Source organism: Crocuta crocuta, unplaced genomic scaffold (assembly GCF_008692635.1).
Source record: "Crocuta crocuta isolate KB4526 unplaced genomic scaffold, BGI_CrCroc_1.0 scaffold276, whole genome shotgun sequence".
Classification (NCBI taxonomy): Eukaryota; Metazoa; Chordata; class Mammalia; order Carnivora; family Hyaenidae; genus Crocuta; species Crocuta crocuta.
The window spans coordinates 1,446,923-1,464,161 of NW_027531270.1; positions in this window are offsets into that span (position 1 = coordinate 1,446,923).

Sequence of the window (17,239 nt, forward strand, 5' to 3'; positions counted from 1 at the left end):
CTCACAAAGCCTCTAGTCTGCAACTCCAATCCAAAGTCTAACTCTGGTGCCATGAAATATCCTCTGTGCAAACCCTACAACGGCTTCCAAAGCCAGTGAAACTCCCAACCCAGCCTTTCTCTATAGGTCTCAGTTTTCTTGCCAACTCTATAAACACTAGAGATCACTTACCGATTGGCTTCTTCTGTCTCAGAAAGACCTGAGAAGAATGTGCAAGCCAAACCCAGGAACAGGTAAGGAGTCTGGCCAAGCAGAGTTAGGACTTGGAGTGGAGCTTAGTTGGGCCTTCAGGGAGTTGGGGCCCTTAAGAGGCCAGGCCCTCCTGGAGGCTGGGCCCTCAGGAGGCGGGGCCCTGGGAAGTCTGGGTCTTAGTGAGTTGGGGTTATTGGGAGGCAGATACATAGGAAGAGTGGGAAAGGATGAAATATGTGGCTTAGCTGGAATCCTGGAGGAAAGCTGGTGCTGGGCAATGGAAGACTAGTGGGAGCCTTCATGGTGAGAAGGTGGATTGAGGGCTTAAATAGGACTTTGTTGGAGATTTTGTGGCAGCAAGATCTGAATCAAGAATAAAGAAGCTTCTAGAGGTGCCTGAGTAGCTCAGTTAGTTAAGAATGAGTAGCTCAGTTGGTTAAGAATCTGACTTCGGCTCAGGTCATAATCTCACTGCTTGTGGGTTCAAGCCCCATGTTAGTCTCTGTGCTAAAAGCGCAGAGCCTACAGCCTGCTTCAGGTTCTGTGTGTCCCTCTCTGTCAGCCCCTCCTCTGCTTTCATTTCCATTTCTCTCTCTCTCAAAAAAGTTAATAAACGTTAAAGAAATTTAAATTTAGAACTGAAGAAGCTTCCCAAAGTCCTGCATATGGAGGAGATCCTGGTTGGCAGGAAAGTGTCAGGAGCTGAATGGAGCACATCCGGTGGTGATTTGGAGGCCAGTCCCAGATCCAGCTAAAGGGTCCACTCAGCAGCCCTTTAAATAAGGATAAAAGCACCCCCTCAAACACCTCTCCCAGAATTTCCCACTAGGTTTCTCTACCACCATCATCCATCCCACCTCTCTCACCCATGTTTCCTGTCTTCCAGGTATAAAACCAAAAGGGTTAAGCTTTACCATGAGGGATTTTCTGAGGTAGTCATAATATATTCTAACTGAATATGCCTTGAGCATTGTGCTAGAGGAAGTAACAAAAAGACATGGTTCCTGCCTAGAGATCTTCCTGCTCAAGACATTCAAAACATAGGACTTCCAAGACCCTGAAACAGTGACCAAAGGAAGGTGTGTCCTCCTTCCCAGAATGTTAATCTTCAAACAGAGGCCAGACTCTCAGTGATGGAGAAGATGGGGCCTACTTAGAGACTTAGGGATGAATGGACAAATGATGGGGCAAGAAGCCATCAGTCTCAAGGAAAAGGGGCAGTACTGGCTCTCTGTAATAGTGCTAGATTCCTCTACAGCCTAAAATAGATTACTTAAAGATGGGTGGAGTTAGAAGGAGGGGAGAGAAGGGTAGCAGCAGGATTCTATAGGAACAGAGTCCATTTTAACTATACTAAGACAGCACATTTGAAATTGGAGAAGAAAGAATTTCTCCAGATGTCATGAAGAACCTCCAACTGGGGAAAACCTACAAACTACATTGACCCTGCCTTAACACATCTCCAGTAGGCACGGACCAAGAGCACTCATTGAGCATCACCCTTTTTCCAGGTACTGTGCTGGGAAGTGGATAAGTAGCCCAGCCAGGACTATAGAGCCAAAATTCCTGGAGGCAAAAGACACAGGAATTTGAGGGGTGTGTGCCATGACAGAACAATAGGGAGGGGCATCTGGGGCATTGATTTGGGGACATCTGGGTTGTCTGTTCCAACATCCTAGACTGTCTTCCCTTGTCTCAAGCTTGGATATCCCCAGATGAGCATCTGCCCTAGGAGGGCAGATGCAGGGGGAGAGTCTGTCTATCCTCTCATCTGGTCCCAAGATCAATCCTTCCCCTTTCTCCATGTGCCATTCACTAACTGCTTGGTAGAGTGTGGGAGGCTGGTGGAATTGCCAAGTCCCCCAGCCAATCACCAGGTAAGGAAAAAGACTGACCCAGGGCTGGTGGGGTGGGATGGAATGCAGAGAATACAGCAATGGGGTCATATGTCTCTCCTGTACAGGGGGTACAGAACAGGGCAGTTGGAGCCCACTAGGTGATTTCACATGAAGTATTTGAACCTTGAATGGTGAGAGGAGGGAAGAGGAAAGATGCAGGGGTATGAACCAGAGGCAGGAGAAGAGGCTGGAAGACAGAGATAAGAGAAGCAAGGAAGAGAGATGGAAGGGAGGGTATGAGAGGGAACAGGGGTGGGAGGAGGCAGCAAAAGGAGACAGACTGGAGGAGATGTGGATGGAGAAACTAAAAGGCACAAAGGATGAAATTCACCAAAAAAAGGTGATGGGAAGAGAGACCCTCAGAGACTGAGTAAGAGAAGCAGGGAGAGAGCACCCAGAAGGAAGAGCTGATAACAAATTCAGTCCAGGAAAATCTCAGACCACAAAATATTTGGAATCAGAGAGACAGAAGGGTTTAGTGCTTTCCTGACACTAAACATTACTGCCCTGTGAGGTTTAGTGTCATTGAAGCAGGCAGCTAGAGAGAATCCATCTCTAGTGGGGTAGTGCTTTCCTTTAGAAATTTCAGGGCACCTGTAAGAGTGTGTGTATGTGTGTGTAAGTGTATGTGTGTGCATGTATGTGTGTGTGCATGCATGTGTGTTCACTTGACATGCATGAGGGGAGAGGAGGAATGGATCTGACAGTCCAGGAGTCCAGGTCCTGTATGGAGGTGAGAGTATTTGGGAGGCTGGACTCCCACACCCTCTGCAGCTTCAGCAGACACAGGCCCATGATGCAGGGACAGAAGGTGGCCAGCACTGCCACCACAGGACGAATACAAGCTAGACATTGGGCACCCTCCATGAGGTTGAATTTGATCCATCTAGGGCACCAATTCACATGGTTTCCCGTGTTTTATGGTTCAATCCAGTCTCCATTCTCCCTTCTTGTTCACACTAATGGGCATTTCCTGTGTTCAGAGCTTAGAGCACTTGTTAGGCTAAATCATGTGAAATTCCTGACATTCAGCCAGCTTTGGTTTATACAGTCTATAACTTTTGCTCATCCCTCTTCCAAATTTATTTTTTGACTCCAGTATAAGGGGGCAGGGGAGCAGAATGAGGAAGGGCAAATAACAAGAGCTAATACTTACTGAGTGCATACTATGTGCTGAACATGTGGCATCCTTACCACAACGATAATTCTCACTACAGTCCCAGGGATTATTTCCTGCAGCCCCTGTAATTATTTCCCACCTTTTACAGGTGAGTGAGTCCAGGTGGAGAGACTACATGGGGAGGAACAGGGCTGGGATTCCAGTTCAGCCCAAGACCTCCTACTTCACCAGTGCCCCCCACACCCAGGGGAGTCCTGGCAGAGACTGGGAGCCGGAAGGCAATGCCTGCAGCTTCACAACAGGAAGGGGGAGGAGGAAACGGGCCAAATTAGAACTCTGGATGGAGCATAACAGGCCCCATGGAAAGGGTTGGGGGCAAAGCCCAAGGGCCACACCTGAAACCAAGTGGGATCAGGACCATTTCCATGGAGGGCTAGTAAGGAGAATAGGACACGGAGCCAGCTGTGGGCAGAGTGCAGGAGAGGGAAAGGAGGATCTACAGGGGGAGACCAAGGGCAGTGTAGACAGAGCAGAAGGGAGACAAAGGCAAGAATTCAGGCTACAGAGTATAGGCCACCTAGGAGGCAGTGATAGCAGCTGCGTGGGGAGGGTAGATAAAGTCCAGGCTAAAGGATGAAAATCAGAGGGAGGGAGAGACCCTGTGGGAGAGATGTGGGGCTGAGGCAGATAGAGGAACCCGGGGTTAGAGACAGTGCTCAGAAATGAGGAGCAGGCATCTTGTGAGAGGAGGGAGAGAAGGGAAGAGTGGGGGGAGGTGGCAGTACTGGGGAAGGGGTGAAGGGGGAGGGTGCACACATACACGCACTCATACCCTCCAAGTCCAAATGAGCAATTATCTGGTTTTTGGCTACTAGGTCCCAGTGAGCACCCCAGCTCCATCTCCTCCAGGGCTGGCAGGCTTTTAGAAGCAATGGAATGAAGGCCCTTAGAGCTTTCAGGATGGGTGGGGAGAGGGAAATAATGAGCCAGTGTGTGCGTGTGTCCTTCTGTGCCTGGAAGGCCGGTGGGTGCCTGAGAGTGTGTATGCATGCGAGTCACCAGCTCCAAGGAGCAGCCTGTGCTACAGGACTCTGTCTGTCTGCTGGTCCCATGACTCTTCACGTGTGTTCCTCCTCAGCTGGAAGAGTCTTCACGTGGTTTACAATGAATGTTTCTGGCCTCTCTGGGCATAGCAGTTTGCCATTTTGCTGTTTGCCTCCTTGTCAGGACCTCAGTGGGAACAGATGCAGCCAGTGATGGGAGAGAGATGGTAATTCTTGGGCAGTCAGTGCACCCTCAACTCCCCCTGCAGACAAGAGCACACGCACCCCCCTACACACACACACACACCACACCCTTGCACACACACTGACCTCCATTACATGCAGCCAATGATAACTGCCTAACACATCTCAGGTGCCCTCCAGTGGGCCCCAATACCTCTCCTAGCAAATTCAGAATACCCAGCCTGCCCATAACATCTGCCCCTCTCCACTCCCCTTCATGCTGGTTCCCAATCCAGCTGTTTATCCAGGCCAGGAAAGCTGTCCCTGCCTGTCTTAAGGTTTGTCATCTTGCTTCAGAAGCAACACAAATTTCTCTTCTTCTTCTCCTCCTCATCCTATGTCCTAGTGGGTTTCTCCTTCTATACCCTGGTTATGAGTCCCCTCCTCCAGGCACCTTCTCTGATTAATTAACTGGCCCTGACTCTGAATTCAACCTTGTCCTTTGCACTTGTTGATCTGTTACTTTATATATTACTATTAACACCAGTTACTTTATATATTAGTCAGAAGGGAGGGGACTGTAAGCTCCCTGAGGGCAGGACCACTGGACAAATATTTCAGGCAATGCCAGGCCTCACCCTCCAGTACCAGGCTGGGAATTCTCCTGGGAGCACCACTACCTGGTCTTCACAGACAGACAGGAACATTAATCTGGGCTCTAACAGCCACCAGAAATGTCTCCTGTCACATGCTGCAAGCATCTCCTTCACAATGACCTTCCAGAGCCATTTGGGAGGAGGGCACATCCTCCACTGTGTCTTCCCAAAGTCACCACACGTTTAACTAGAAATACTGCTTCCTAGCCAGTTCCTCACTTTATTCTTCAGCCCCAGAGAAAACTTGGCAGTTTTTAAAAATCAGATCCACCGTAAAGGACAAACATGTGCCCCTGGTGAGGATGCTCAGAGCTGTGCTGCAGGCTGGGAAGGCGATTCCCACCAAGGATGCCAGGGGACCAGGCATCTGCAGCAGCAGTTGTAAGTGCTCCTGTGAAGAAGACGGTTGTGTGGAATAGGTTCATTGTACTTAAAACAAGAGAGAGACAAGGTCACCCTAAAAGGCGCTCACTGACCACCTTCCAACCTCCCCACAGGGCAGTTTCATCACAGCCCAGTCTCTCTGGAGACACAGGTGCCCTGCTTGCTTCTCCTTTTCCCCTCATCTGCTTCTCAACAGCCTGTCTCCCTCCCTGCCCTTCTCTCCCTCCTGCAGTGAGAGGCCCCTCCCTCTCCCTGACTCTGCCCACCCGCCTCCATCATCTTCCTTCTCCTCCTCTGTCTCCCTCTGTCTTCTGTCCATTTCTCTACTCCCTGCTCCACTCTCAGTTTCTCTCACTCTGGTCTCAGTCGGGCTCTGCCTTTCCTTCTCCATCTCAGTCTTTCTCTAACTCACATCTTGTTCCTGTTCTCCCCCCTCCACCTCCCCTGCTCAGAGCAGTCCTGCAGAGGGAGGGGTGTGGGGTCTCCTTCACCACCAGAGGACTCTGCCATTTTGTATGGAGCTCTGAATTGTTGGGTTCCTAACACACACACACACACATACACAGACACACACACACACACACACACACACACACACACACACACACCAGCAGAGCCCTTGACTCAGAGCCTGTCTCCAACCCTCTGCAACCTCTATCTGCCCCTTCCCACTGCCTCACCTTAGGGCCTCCACCTCCTCCTTTCCTTTCTCTGTCTCCCTCTCCCTCCATCTCTCTGTGTACTTCCCGGACTATCTTGTCAGCCCTGGCCCCGTGTCCATGGATTTGTCTTTGGATCTGAGTCCATGGCTTTTGGATTTTCTGAGCCCAGGCCCAACTCCTGACTCTAAGTCCCTGTCTGACTGTACTATCTCTGGCTTCTGGGTCTCTCTCTGTATCTAATCTTGGACTATTTGCTCTGCTCTCTGGATGCTCCTCTCTTTACTCTCTCCTGTGTCTGGATCTAACTCCTTGTTTCTCTTCCACTGTGGACTGTCTGTGTCTGTTGACTCTGTGTCTATGTCTCTTAGACTTTCCAGGATGCTTGGACTGGTTCTGCCTTCTTGTCCCACTCTGTTGGTCTTGGATTAAATTTACCTTTATGCCTCTGTCCATTGGTTTTTCTCCCCACCCCCCTTTTCTGACTCCCACTACAGTCCTACATCCTCTGGGATGAGGAGGGTTCAGAGGGGACAAGGCAGGTGGCCCTTTGCGTGGAACATGGAGGTTAGGATGCAGAGTAGGCTGAGACTGCAGCACTCTGCTCCTCACTGAACATTCTCTAGGACTGCAGACTCGGGTTGCCCCCTTGCCTGTTGTGTTAGCTGGTCAGGTCCTTAGGGTTGCCCATCCCACTCTCCAGTTAGTCCACTGGGAGCCACTTGAAATTCTGACAGGGCTCGAGGTCCCCCTGGACAGGTATCTGTGTCCCTGGAACATTCTGTGAGAATAGGAATGAGGAGAGGCAGGAGGCTCACTAGAAGTGTTTTGCAGGAAGGGAACAGGGTGTGCAGAACATGCAGTCTGGGAGCGTAGCCTTTGTATCCTGGGCAAGAACTTCCCAGAGTTTCCTTGCACCCCCTCAGATGGGCCCATGTGGTTCAGTGAGTTCAGACACTCAGATGGGCCCGTGTGGTTCAGTGAGTTCAGACACTCAGATGGGCCCGTGTGGTTCAGTGAGTTCAGACACTCAGATGGGCCCGTGTGGTTCAGTGAGTTCAGACACTCAGATGGGCCCATGTGGTTCAGTGAGATACAGCACATCTTTAAATAGGGGAAAGGGAACAGAAAGTGAGTGTCCCTATTTTATCCCCTCAGAGCACCTGTAACCCTTCCTCATACATAAGAAGCTCTCAAGAAAGTCATTGGTTCGTAGCTAAAACATGGAAAGAGCCTAAGTGTCCATCAACAGACGAATGGATCAAGAAGATGTGGTTTATCTATACCATGGAATACTACATGGCAATGAGAAACAATGAAACCTGGCCATGTGTAGCAACATGGATGGACCTTGAGGGTGTTATGCTGAGCGAAATAAGTCAGGCAGAGAAGGACAAATATCATATGTTTGCACGTATAGGAGGATTAGGAGGAACTTGACGGAGGAACAAGGGGGAGAAGAAGGGGGGAAATGGTGGGGGAAAGGGAGAGAGGCAAACCATGAGAGACTCTTGAATGCTGACAAAAACTGAGGACTGATGGGTGTGGGGGGGAGAGGGGATGGGCATGGAGGGGGGGCACTTGTGGGGATGAGCACTGGGTGTTATGTGGAAACTAATTTGACAATAAACTATTTGTAAAAAAAAATAAAAAAGTGTCCATTAAGAAAAAAAAGAAAAGAAAAAGTCATTGGTTCGTATTTCGCCAGATCTCCCAAAACAAGCACCTAAGTCAGTAGAATTCAGTCCTTTTCAATATTCCTTCCCACCCCCACCCCCACTCACTGACCTCCAGCAAGTCAGTATCTGCCCCCAGGACAGTTTGCCCTGCCAAGACTTCCCATGCACCCCAGTGATCATCAGACCCCAGCTCGAATCCCAGTCATTCCAACCCCTCCTCCTCAGTCATTTTCCTAGCGTCCACACCTTCTTGTCCACCCAGTGCAACTTGGTCCCCTGGGTGTCTCCCCAAAGACAGGCAGTCACTGATGAGCACTGAGCACTAGAGGGGGAGGGTCGTGGGAGGGGACTCCAGAATTAGCAAATGAGTCCTGTCAGCATCTCTCAAAAATGCCATCTCCCTCCATCATCCCAGTCTCTTACCTCCTGCCTCCTGCAAATCTATCTCCCTGCTGAGACTGAGAGACTGAGATCAGGTACAGTTAAGCAGAAGCCTAGGCTCATAATCCTTAGTCCGCTCCAGACTCATTTTCTGAAGGAATGGCCCTAGCTCCTTCCTTCTTTCTTTGAAAACTCTCAAAGACCCTGAGACGATGAGGTTGTAGATGGGACCCTAGGAGGAGGAGAAACTGCCCTCTCTGTTCAATATCTGATCTCAGCCCCTTGTCTTCACCCTAATCCCCGAGTGCTGAACTTAGAACTTCAGACAGTGGCAAACAGGGTTAAATCTCAGGAAGACTATCCCAGACTTATGGAGGTCCTGAGTACCTCCAGAAACCAGGGGACTTGGGGGGAAATATGCTCTTGGACAACCAAAGATCACTCCTTGTGATATAAGCAATTTCCACCAGCAGGGGAGGAATGCGGCCCTGTGGACTAGAGCGGAACCTGCTTAGAAGGACCTGCGATGGGCTCAGCGGCCACAAGAGGGCGGCAAAGATCCACTCTCCCTGCAGGGCCAGCCCAGGGCCCTGGGTGCTGGGATAGGGCTGCGCTGTCCAGCCTGGAGGACTCTGACTCCAGCAAGAACCCATGAATATCCAAATTCAGGAAAGCATTTTTGCAGCCCTTTCCCTTGGCATCCCATATTCCGTTTGGTCCCTGAAATGCCATCACCCATCCAGCCCCCTTCCCTTTTCTGGTCCCCAGCACCGGGGCTGCTGGCACAGAAGAGCCACATGGGTTTTCCTTTACGATTGTATAGCAAGTGACATCCCAGCTCACAGAGGTGGTGCTTCACAGAGTCCCAGCTTATAATTAGAGCCAGACCTGGAACCCATGTTTTCTGACTCTGAACCCCTGGGTCTTCCCATTTTGTGCTGACTGCTGCTCATTTTTTTTTTTTTAATGTTTATTTTATTTTTGAGAGACAGAGACAGAGCATGAGTAGGAAAAGGGCAGAGAGAGAAGGAGACACATAATCTGAAGCAGGATCCAGGCTCTGAGCCGTCAACACAGAGCCCAACACAGGGCTCAACGAACCCACGAACTCTGAGATCATGACCTGAGCCAAAGTCAGCTACTTAACCGACTGAGCCCCCCAGACGCCCCAGCTGACCGCTGCTCCTAACAGAAAAGCATATTTTGTAGGCCCCAGTGGGAAGCCAGTTCACAACCCTTGGTTTAAATAACCCAGGTCAAAGCTGCACCTTTCCCCGTGTAATACATGTTTACATACATGATTGGTGCACACAGGCATCATGTTAACCATGGAGAACAGGCATGTACGCCACAAACGCTGTTGGCATACCCTCACCTTCAGCACACCCCTCTGCCCCTCAGAGTCCCACAGCCCTCTCTTCCTACTTCCTGAACTGCAGAAGTAACATCTCTTCATTCATCATTTGCTCTTTGTCCTGTGTTTCTAGAGCTCACTTTCCCCATTCTAATCTGGTCCTTCCTACCACAACTTCTGTTTCCAATTACCCCTGGTTCTAACGTGACAGGGGAAACAGACTGCAAACTGGTGGTCCCTGAAGTCCCTTCTCTGAGTCTGTCCTACTGGTTATGGCCCTCTGGTGCAGGAAAGGTCTGACCCATCTGTGATCCACCAGGTTTAGCCCCACATCCTTTCAGTGTCTCTACCCTCCCGACCTACTTCTCTATCCAGAAGAAACTACTTCCATGCATAGAGTTTGGGGTGTTGGGCTTAAATTTCACAAACTCAGCCTGGGCTTACAGAGCATGAAGTACAAAAAAGGGATTTGTGTTAGATTCAGTAAGGACTTCCCAGTACAAGGGGTCTGAAAGCCTCAGCTTGTGTGATATTCAGTAAGAATGAATAACATGGACTTCCCAGAGGCCTCTAAGGGATAAAGACTTGTTTTGTACTTGTCTGGATAGTACTGACTAGAGACAGAGGCTTTCACTGTGGTTCTGGTTGTTCCAGCCCCAGAGGTGGCACACAAAGACTTCTGGGGACTCTATGGCCTCAAGCAGAATGGGTGGACCCTAGAGGTAGGAACTGCAGCCTGGTTAGATTACCCAAATCCTGATGGGGGTGGTGTGGAGAGAGTAAGCCTGAATCCTCCACTGTGGGGCCATCCTCTTACCTGACCCCCATCTCTCTCTGCCCCGCGCCCCCCCCCNAGTGTCAGCCCTGAGTGAAGGCTTCAGGACTCACTCTCCACTCAGCCTCAAACCTGGGCCCCTGATGCCATTCCCCTGTGCCTGGCAGGACAGAGACACCCACTGCTCATGCTACTCAACCCCCACACCCCAAGCACAGACAGCCTTCCTCCTCTGCCCTCCCACTTCACCCCACCCATGATATACCACAGCCTGAAACCTGCTGGAATTTTGCACAAATCAAAGACATCTTCAGCTATGAGTCTCCAGGCTCCCTAGGAACAGCACACACACATATACACATGCACACATGCACCTGCACAGATGCAGATACACAGATGCTCACACTCATACATACACAGACACATAACCTCAAAAACACACATATATACATACATACAAACATTTTCACATGTATGAAACACAAATACACATACAAACTCATACATTTATAGTTAACACACACCAACACACACATTTTTATAAACTCATCAAACACACCTGTGCACATATACACGCCACTCTATTCCTTCTTCTAAGGATCCAGAGCCCCATCCTCTAGATTCTAGAGATCTAGAATGTCCAGGGAAAGCATGGAAACCCACAGGAAACCTATTTCCAATTTCTTGCCCACACTAGAACTCCTTTGCTATATTCCCCTTCCTGTCCCCACAGTCTCTAGAACTCTGGACCACATCATGGAAGTGGTGATTCATTCCTTTGTACAACAAACACTTTTGAGCACCTATCTGCCACCTCCCACCTCACCCCCCACACCCAGGCCTGAAGTTGAGACAGACATATAAAAGAGTATGACCACCTGTCCAGTGGTGCAATGGAAAGAGCAAGAGCTCAGAAATCAAGGACCTGAGTTCAAATACTGCCTTTGCCTCTTAATATGCGGCATTACCTTGGGCACTTGATGTAAACTATCTGAGCCTCAATTACATCAATTGTAGAGTGGGGTTAATAAAATTTACCTAATAATTCTGTGAAGATTAAAAGATAGGTAAGCGGTCAGAGAGGGCAAGATGGCGGAGAAGTAAGGAGCTCCGTACTTGCACTCGCGCCCATACATCACACAGAAAAGATCTGAAGCCATTGGAAACCTTACAAAACCTGAGAGATTGGGGAAAAAAGGACGCAGAATCNAACCCTAACCAGTTCTGTTCTCTGCTGTTGCTTCTTCTTTCTTCACCTATCCTTCTTAAATGGCTTTTAAAATCTTTCCAACTCCTGATGATTAATCTGCTATAGCAATTAGGGACTTACTTGGTGAGATATGTTTTTCTGTCAGATACAACTCAGGCTTAAATGTGGCCAGGACTCTAGGCTTCAAATATCAAAATCCCTTTGCATCCCCTGGGTTTTGAACATTAAGAACAGGAGCACAGGTCTACCACCAGTGCTTTTGTGCACAATAGCAGTGGGAACCTTAATAATCGGGACCTGTTGGCTCATGTGTCATCAGGCATATAGGAAGGAAAGATGCTTGGGGCAAGGCGAGGAAATAATTAACCTATGGGCTCCATTCCATGGATTGAGGGTGCAAGAAAATTAGTACGACCAAGAAACGTGGGCTCAATCAAGAGATGGTCCAAAGAATGAAGTCATCAGGGACTTCTTGGTTACATGAAAGGTTCATCTAGGGGGCACACATATGGACTGGCAATCAGCGCTCTGAACCTGCCCTATGGTTCCCTTTGGGCACCTGAGACATGTAAAAGGATGGAGACCAGCCCTGGGGGCCATGGCCCAGTGAAGCCTCCTCCATAATCGCCCCAGGTTTTCTTACACTTATACCCTTATGCTGATAGCTCAGAGCTTGGAGCCTGCTTCTGATTTATTCTCTCTCTCTCTCTCTCTCTCTTTCTCTCTCTCTCTGCCCCCCTCCCCGCTTACAGTCTCTCTCTCTCTCTCTCTCTCTCTCAAAAATAAGTAAATATTTAAAAAAAATTTTTAAAGGATTTAAGAGTTTTAGAAGGATCCAGAAGAGGGAAGGAAGGGTTGGGTATGGGTTAAAGCAGCGGGTCAAAATGGCTGCTCCCACTGGCCCAATCCTTCTTCACACCAAGGTGTCAGGCCATTCTCTCACCTCAGGGAAGGCGGATCAGGGATGACTTCATACTCACTTCTCTAATATAATAAGTACAGAGGTTCTTGAGTTTCTTGACTCCTACCTGGATCACGAGATGGAAAACAAACCATTCTCTGTGGGTACTCCTCTAGAATGTGTTCTAAGAAATTGGGAAAGATTTGATTCACAAATGGTCAAAAAGAAGTGCATGAAGTTTTTGTCGGTTTTTTGTTTGTTTCTTTGTTTTTTGCTCCCAGGCTAGGCCTCAGTTACCTCTTGGAGGATTGAGAATCCTGGCCTCCTGAGGGAAGTGTTCAGTACAGTACTATCTTACTGAATCAGATCTATATTGTAGAAGAGAAGGTAAGTGGTCAGAAGTTCCCTAAGTACAGGTCTTCTTTACTTTATAGGACCAGACAGACTTATGTAGGACTTGTAAGTTAGATCCCAACCTCCCAGCCTCCTCAAGAGATACAGAAGAGTGAGTACTTTAAGATTTGCCTCCTGAGGCCTCCCCTCAGAAAGGCCACCTGCTAGACCCTCATGTCCTCCTTATCCAGGTTTGCCAGGGATGAGAAATCTTTCCCCTGAAAGGAAGGCACATTCAATGTATCCATAGACTGAAATGTGAATTTGGCCCCATGAAGGTCTGCATTCCATTGTCCTTGCAAGATTTTAAGCAAATAAAAACACTCTGGGCAAATTTTCAGAAAACCCTGATCAATATACACAAAACCTACACCAGATTGCTGGAGAAAATAGAAGCCATCCCTAAAGAAGAGGGCTTTAACACTCTTTCTCACTGTTTCTCCTAATACACTCTGGTTAATTCCCAAGCAGCTGCCAAAACTCCTTTTGTTTTGGGGAATTTCTCTGTCTCCTCTGGCCTGACATGGACTGCCTAATTCCACTTGTTGGTGGAAAAAGTCTGTATCTATTCTTCTGTCCTAGCTGACAAGCTTTAGGATCCGGAAAACTCTTTCTATGCCCTCTGACCTTTTTTCTGACCCCATTTCTTGATGGCACCTCAGCTCTACTGTCTTCCCTTCCATCTCCTGTTTCTGCACCACCATCGGTGCAGCCTCCATAACTGTCTCTTATACCATCTGGGTGCCTCGAGTACCATTAGCTCCTCCTCCTCACCTCACTGTCAGGGAGCAAAGAACACCCTCTTAGATTTACACTCGCCACTTTAGATTTCCTCACTGGTGCTCTAGGTAAACTGACAATGGTGAACAAATTGATTGATTTTAGTTGGACACAGGCAGAACGTATTCTATATTTTAACTAACATTTGTGGTTTAATTAAGTTAGACATGTCTTTTTTTTTTCTTTACTATCAGCATAGAGCCTGACATGGGACTCAAACCCATGAACTCTGAGATCATGACCTGAGCTAAAGTCGGACACATAGCCAACTGAGCAACCCAGATGTCCATAAATCTCTTAAATCTTAAGGAGTTTGGTAAGGTTGGTGATTCAAGGCTTGTTATTTGTAAAGGTTGCATTTTTATACACCAACAATGAAGCAACAGAAAGAGAAATCAAGAAACTGATCCCATTCACGATTGCACAAAAAAAAAAAAAACATAAAATACCTAGGAATAAACCTAACCAAGGATAAAAGAGATCTGTATGATAAAAACTATAGAAAACTTATAAAGGAAATTGAAGAAGACACAAAGAAATGGAAAAGCATTCATGCTCATGGATTGGAAGAATAAATATAGTTAAAATGTCATTACTACCCAAAGCAATCTACACATTCAATGCAGCACCAATCAAAATTGCACCAGCATTCCTCTCAAAACTAGAACAAACTATCTTAAAATTTGTATGGAACCACAAAAGACCCTGAATAGCCAAAGTAATGCTGAAGAATAAAACCAAAATGGGAGGTATCACCATTCTAGACTTTAGCCTCTACTACAAAGCTGTCATCATCAATACAGCATGGTATTGACACAAAAACAGACACATAGACCAATGGAATAGAATTGAGTACTCAGAATCGGCCCCAAAAGTATACAGCCAACTAATCTTTGACAAAGCAGGAAAGAGTATCCAATGGAAAAAAATACAGCCTCTTTAACAGATGGTGCTGGGAGAACTAGACAACAACATGCAGAAGAATGAAACTAGATCATTTTCTCACACCATACACAAAAATAAACTCAAAATAGATNGTGGTTTATCCATACCATGGAATACACATGACAATGAGAAAGAATGAAATCTGGCCATGTGTAGCAACACGGATGGACCTTGAGGGTGTTATGCTGAGTGAAATAAGTCAGGCAGAGAAGGACAAATATCATATGTTTGCACGTATAGGAGGATTAGGAGGAACTTAACTGAGGAACAAGGGGGAGAAGAAGGGGGACTAGTGGGGGAGGGGGAGAGAGGTAAACCATGAGAGACTCTTGAATGCTGAGAACAAACTGAGGACTAATGGGTGTGGGGGACACGGAGGGAGATGTACATGGAGGAGGGCACTTGTGGGGATAAGCACTGGGTGTTATATGGAAACCAACTTGACAGTAAACTATTTTAAAAAATTAAACCAAAAAGAAAGACATGCTTTGCCCTTAATTGATTTATAAGTTTGCTATCCAAAAAAATTCTGATGTACCAGTTCACAATTGATTACTCCTTACTTTTCGCTGGAGACTAAGGTTTCTAGGTTAAAATTCTGTTAAATGTAATTAAGACTGATGGAAATTATGAAAATTACTCTGTATGTGGAAAAGTAGGAGATGTGTAAGAAAGATATAATGAATGAGAATACATTTTTTTAAAGGTAAAAAACAAAAAAAAGGTAATTTTGTCCTAATTGAGACTTGTTGTTTGGAGAATAATGGTTTAGGTCAAAATGTGAAAGCAAAGGAAAGTTATAGATGGTTTGTGAAGAGAAATCTTTGTAATAGAATTTTATGTGTGGTCAGAACTGACTAAGGTTAAAATAAATGGATTTTAAGACACTGGTATAAGATTGAAATTCTGTTTTTCTCTTAAAATGACAAAGTTTTTTGAATTGTTGGTCTGTTTTTTATTATAAAAAACGAGGTAAACAAATGTTTTTTTTTCTTTCTCTTTTATCTGCCCCCAAAGACAGAAAGGACTATAATTTTAACCAAAGGGGCAGGACAGTTCACCCTTTTGGTTTTTGCTCAAGCCATGGTTGCAATTGCCCCTCCTTTGACCCAAAGACTGGAGGAACTGTGACAGTGTCCTTGCTGCACACCTCCAAATGCTCCACATGTGTTGTTTCTGCTTAGCAAAGGAATGGTGCTTGTGCCATATGAGGAATGGATAACATATGAAGGACTTTTAATGGGATGCATGGGAGCCATTTTGCTACACGTAGCCCAGTGTATGCCTATTTGTAACAAACTAGATATTCTAAAACGGATATCCACATGAATGGAACATATTCATGTGGGAATTGGTGAAAAAGGCAGCTTTGACCCTTTTAGCCCTCCTCAGTGGCAGATTTTATCCTTGCAAAAAATGATTTTTGCCAGCCTTTTGAAATATTTTGTAAAGAGAATTATTGTTGGGCCAAGATAAAATTAGTGCATCCTTCTACAAATAGGGGAGTCTTGCCTGGTCACAGAGAATGCCCTCAAAGTCCTGCAGGTGGGATACAGGGGTAGGAGAAGTTGGAAAAGACCAGTCAGCTCTCACAGGTAGTATCAAGTCTGGGTAAGAGTGACTACTCCCAGCATCTCACAAGAATGACAGGGCTTTTGGCTGCCAGTTGCATAGCCAGCCAAAATGTGGGGCCAGGAGATGAAGCTTCTCCAGACCAGCTACAGGAGTTAAGATAGGACACACATTTTCCTCCTTTTTCCTAGAGATGGGCAGTTCCCCAACCAAGGCCAATACTCCTTTGGGGTACCTTCTGAAAAATTGGGATGATTTTGATCCACAAACCCTGAAGAGAAAGCAACTAAATTTCTTTTGCACTGAGGCTTGGCCCCAATACAAACTGAAGGAGGAAATCTGGCTGCCAGAGGGAAGTATCAATCATAACACTATCCTACAATTGGACTTGTTTTGCAAACATAAGGGGAAACGGGGGAAAGTCCCTTATGTTTAGTGTCTTTGGACCTTAAGAAAAAATTGAGATACGTATAAGCAATGTAAGGTCAATCCTGACTTAATCAGAACACTACAGTCCAGCAATCAGGAGGGGAAACAATTAAGGGCCATTTGCCTACACCCAAAGCAGACCTAGACAGGAAGGAGGGACGTCTTCCACAACAACCTCTGTCTCCTCGGGTCCTTGGTCTATATATCCAGACTTAAAAATGTGCACATTTGGGGCGCCTGGGTGGCTTAGTCGGTTGAGCGTCCGACTTTCGCTTAGGTCATGATCTCGCGGTTCGTGGGTTCGAGCCCCGCGTCGGGCTCTGTGCTGACTGCCACCTCAGAGCCTGGAGCCTGTTTCAGAGTCTGTGTCTCCCTCTCTCTCTGACCCTCCCCTGCTCACGCTGTCTCTCTCTCTCTCTCTCCTAGAAATAAATAAAAATTTAAAATAAATAAATAAATAAATAAATAAATAAAAATAAAAACGTGCACATCTGCTCCCTGCTGCCCACCTTATCCAGGTCCTTCCTATAATGTAACAGGTGCATTTCCCCCATAAGAAGCTGCAATGTCAGAAGGAGGGACACAAAGAGGCACCACTGTGATAATTGTGTAATTTTTCATTACACAACTTAAGACAGATAAAAGGAGATCTAGGCAAATTTTCTGATGATCCTGATAAATATAT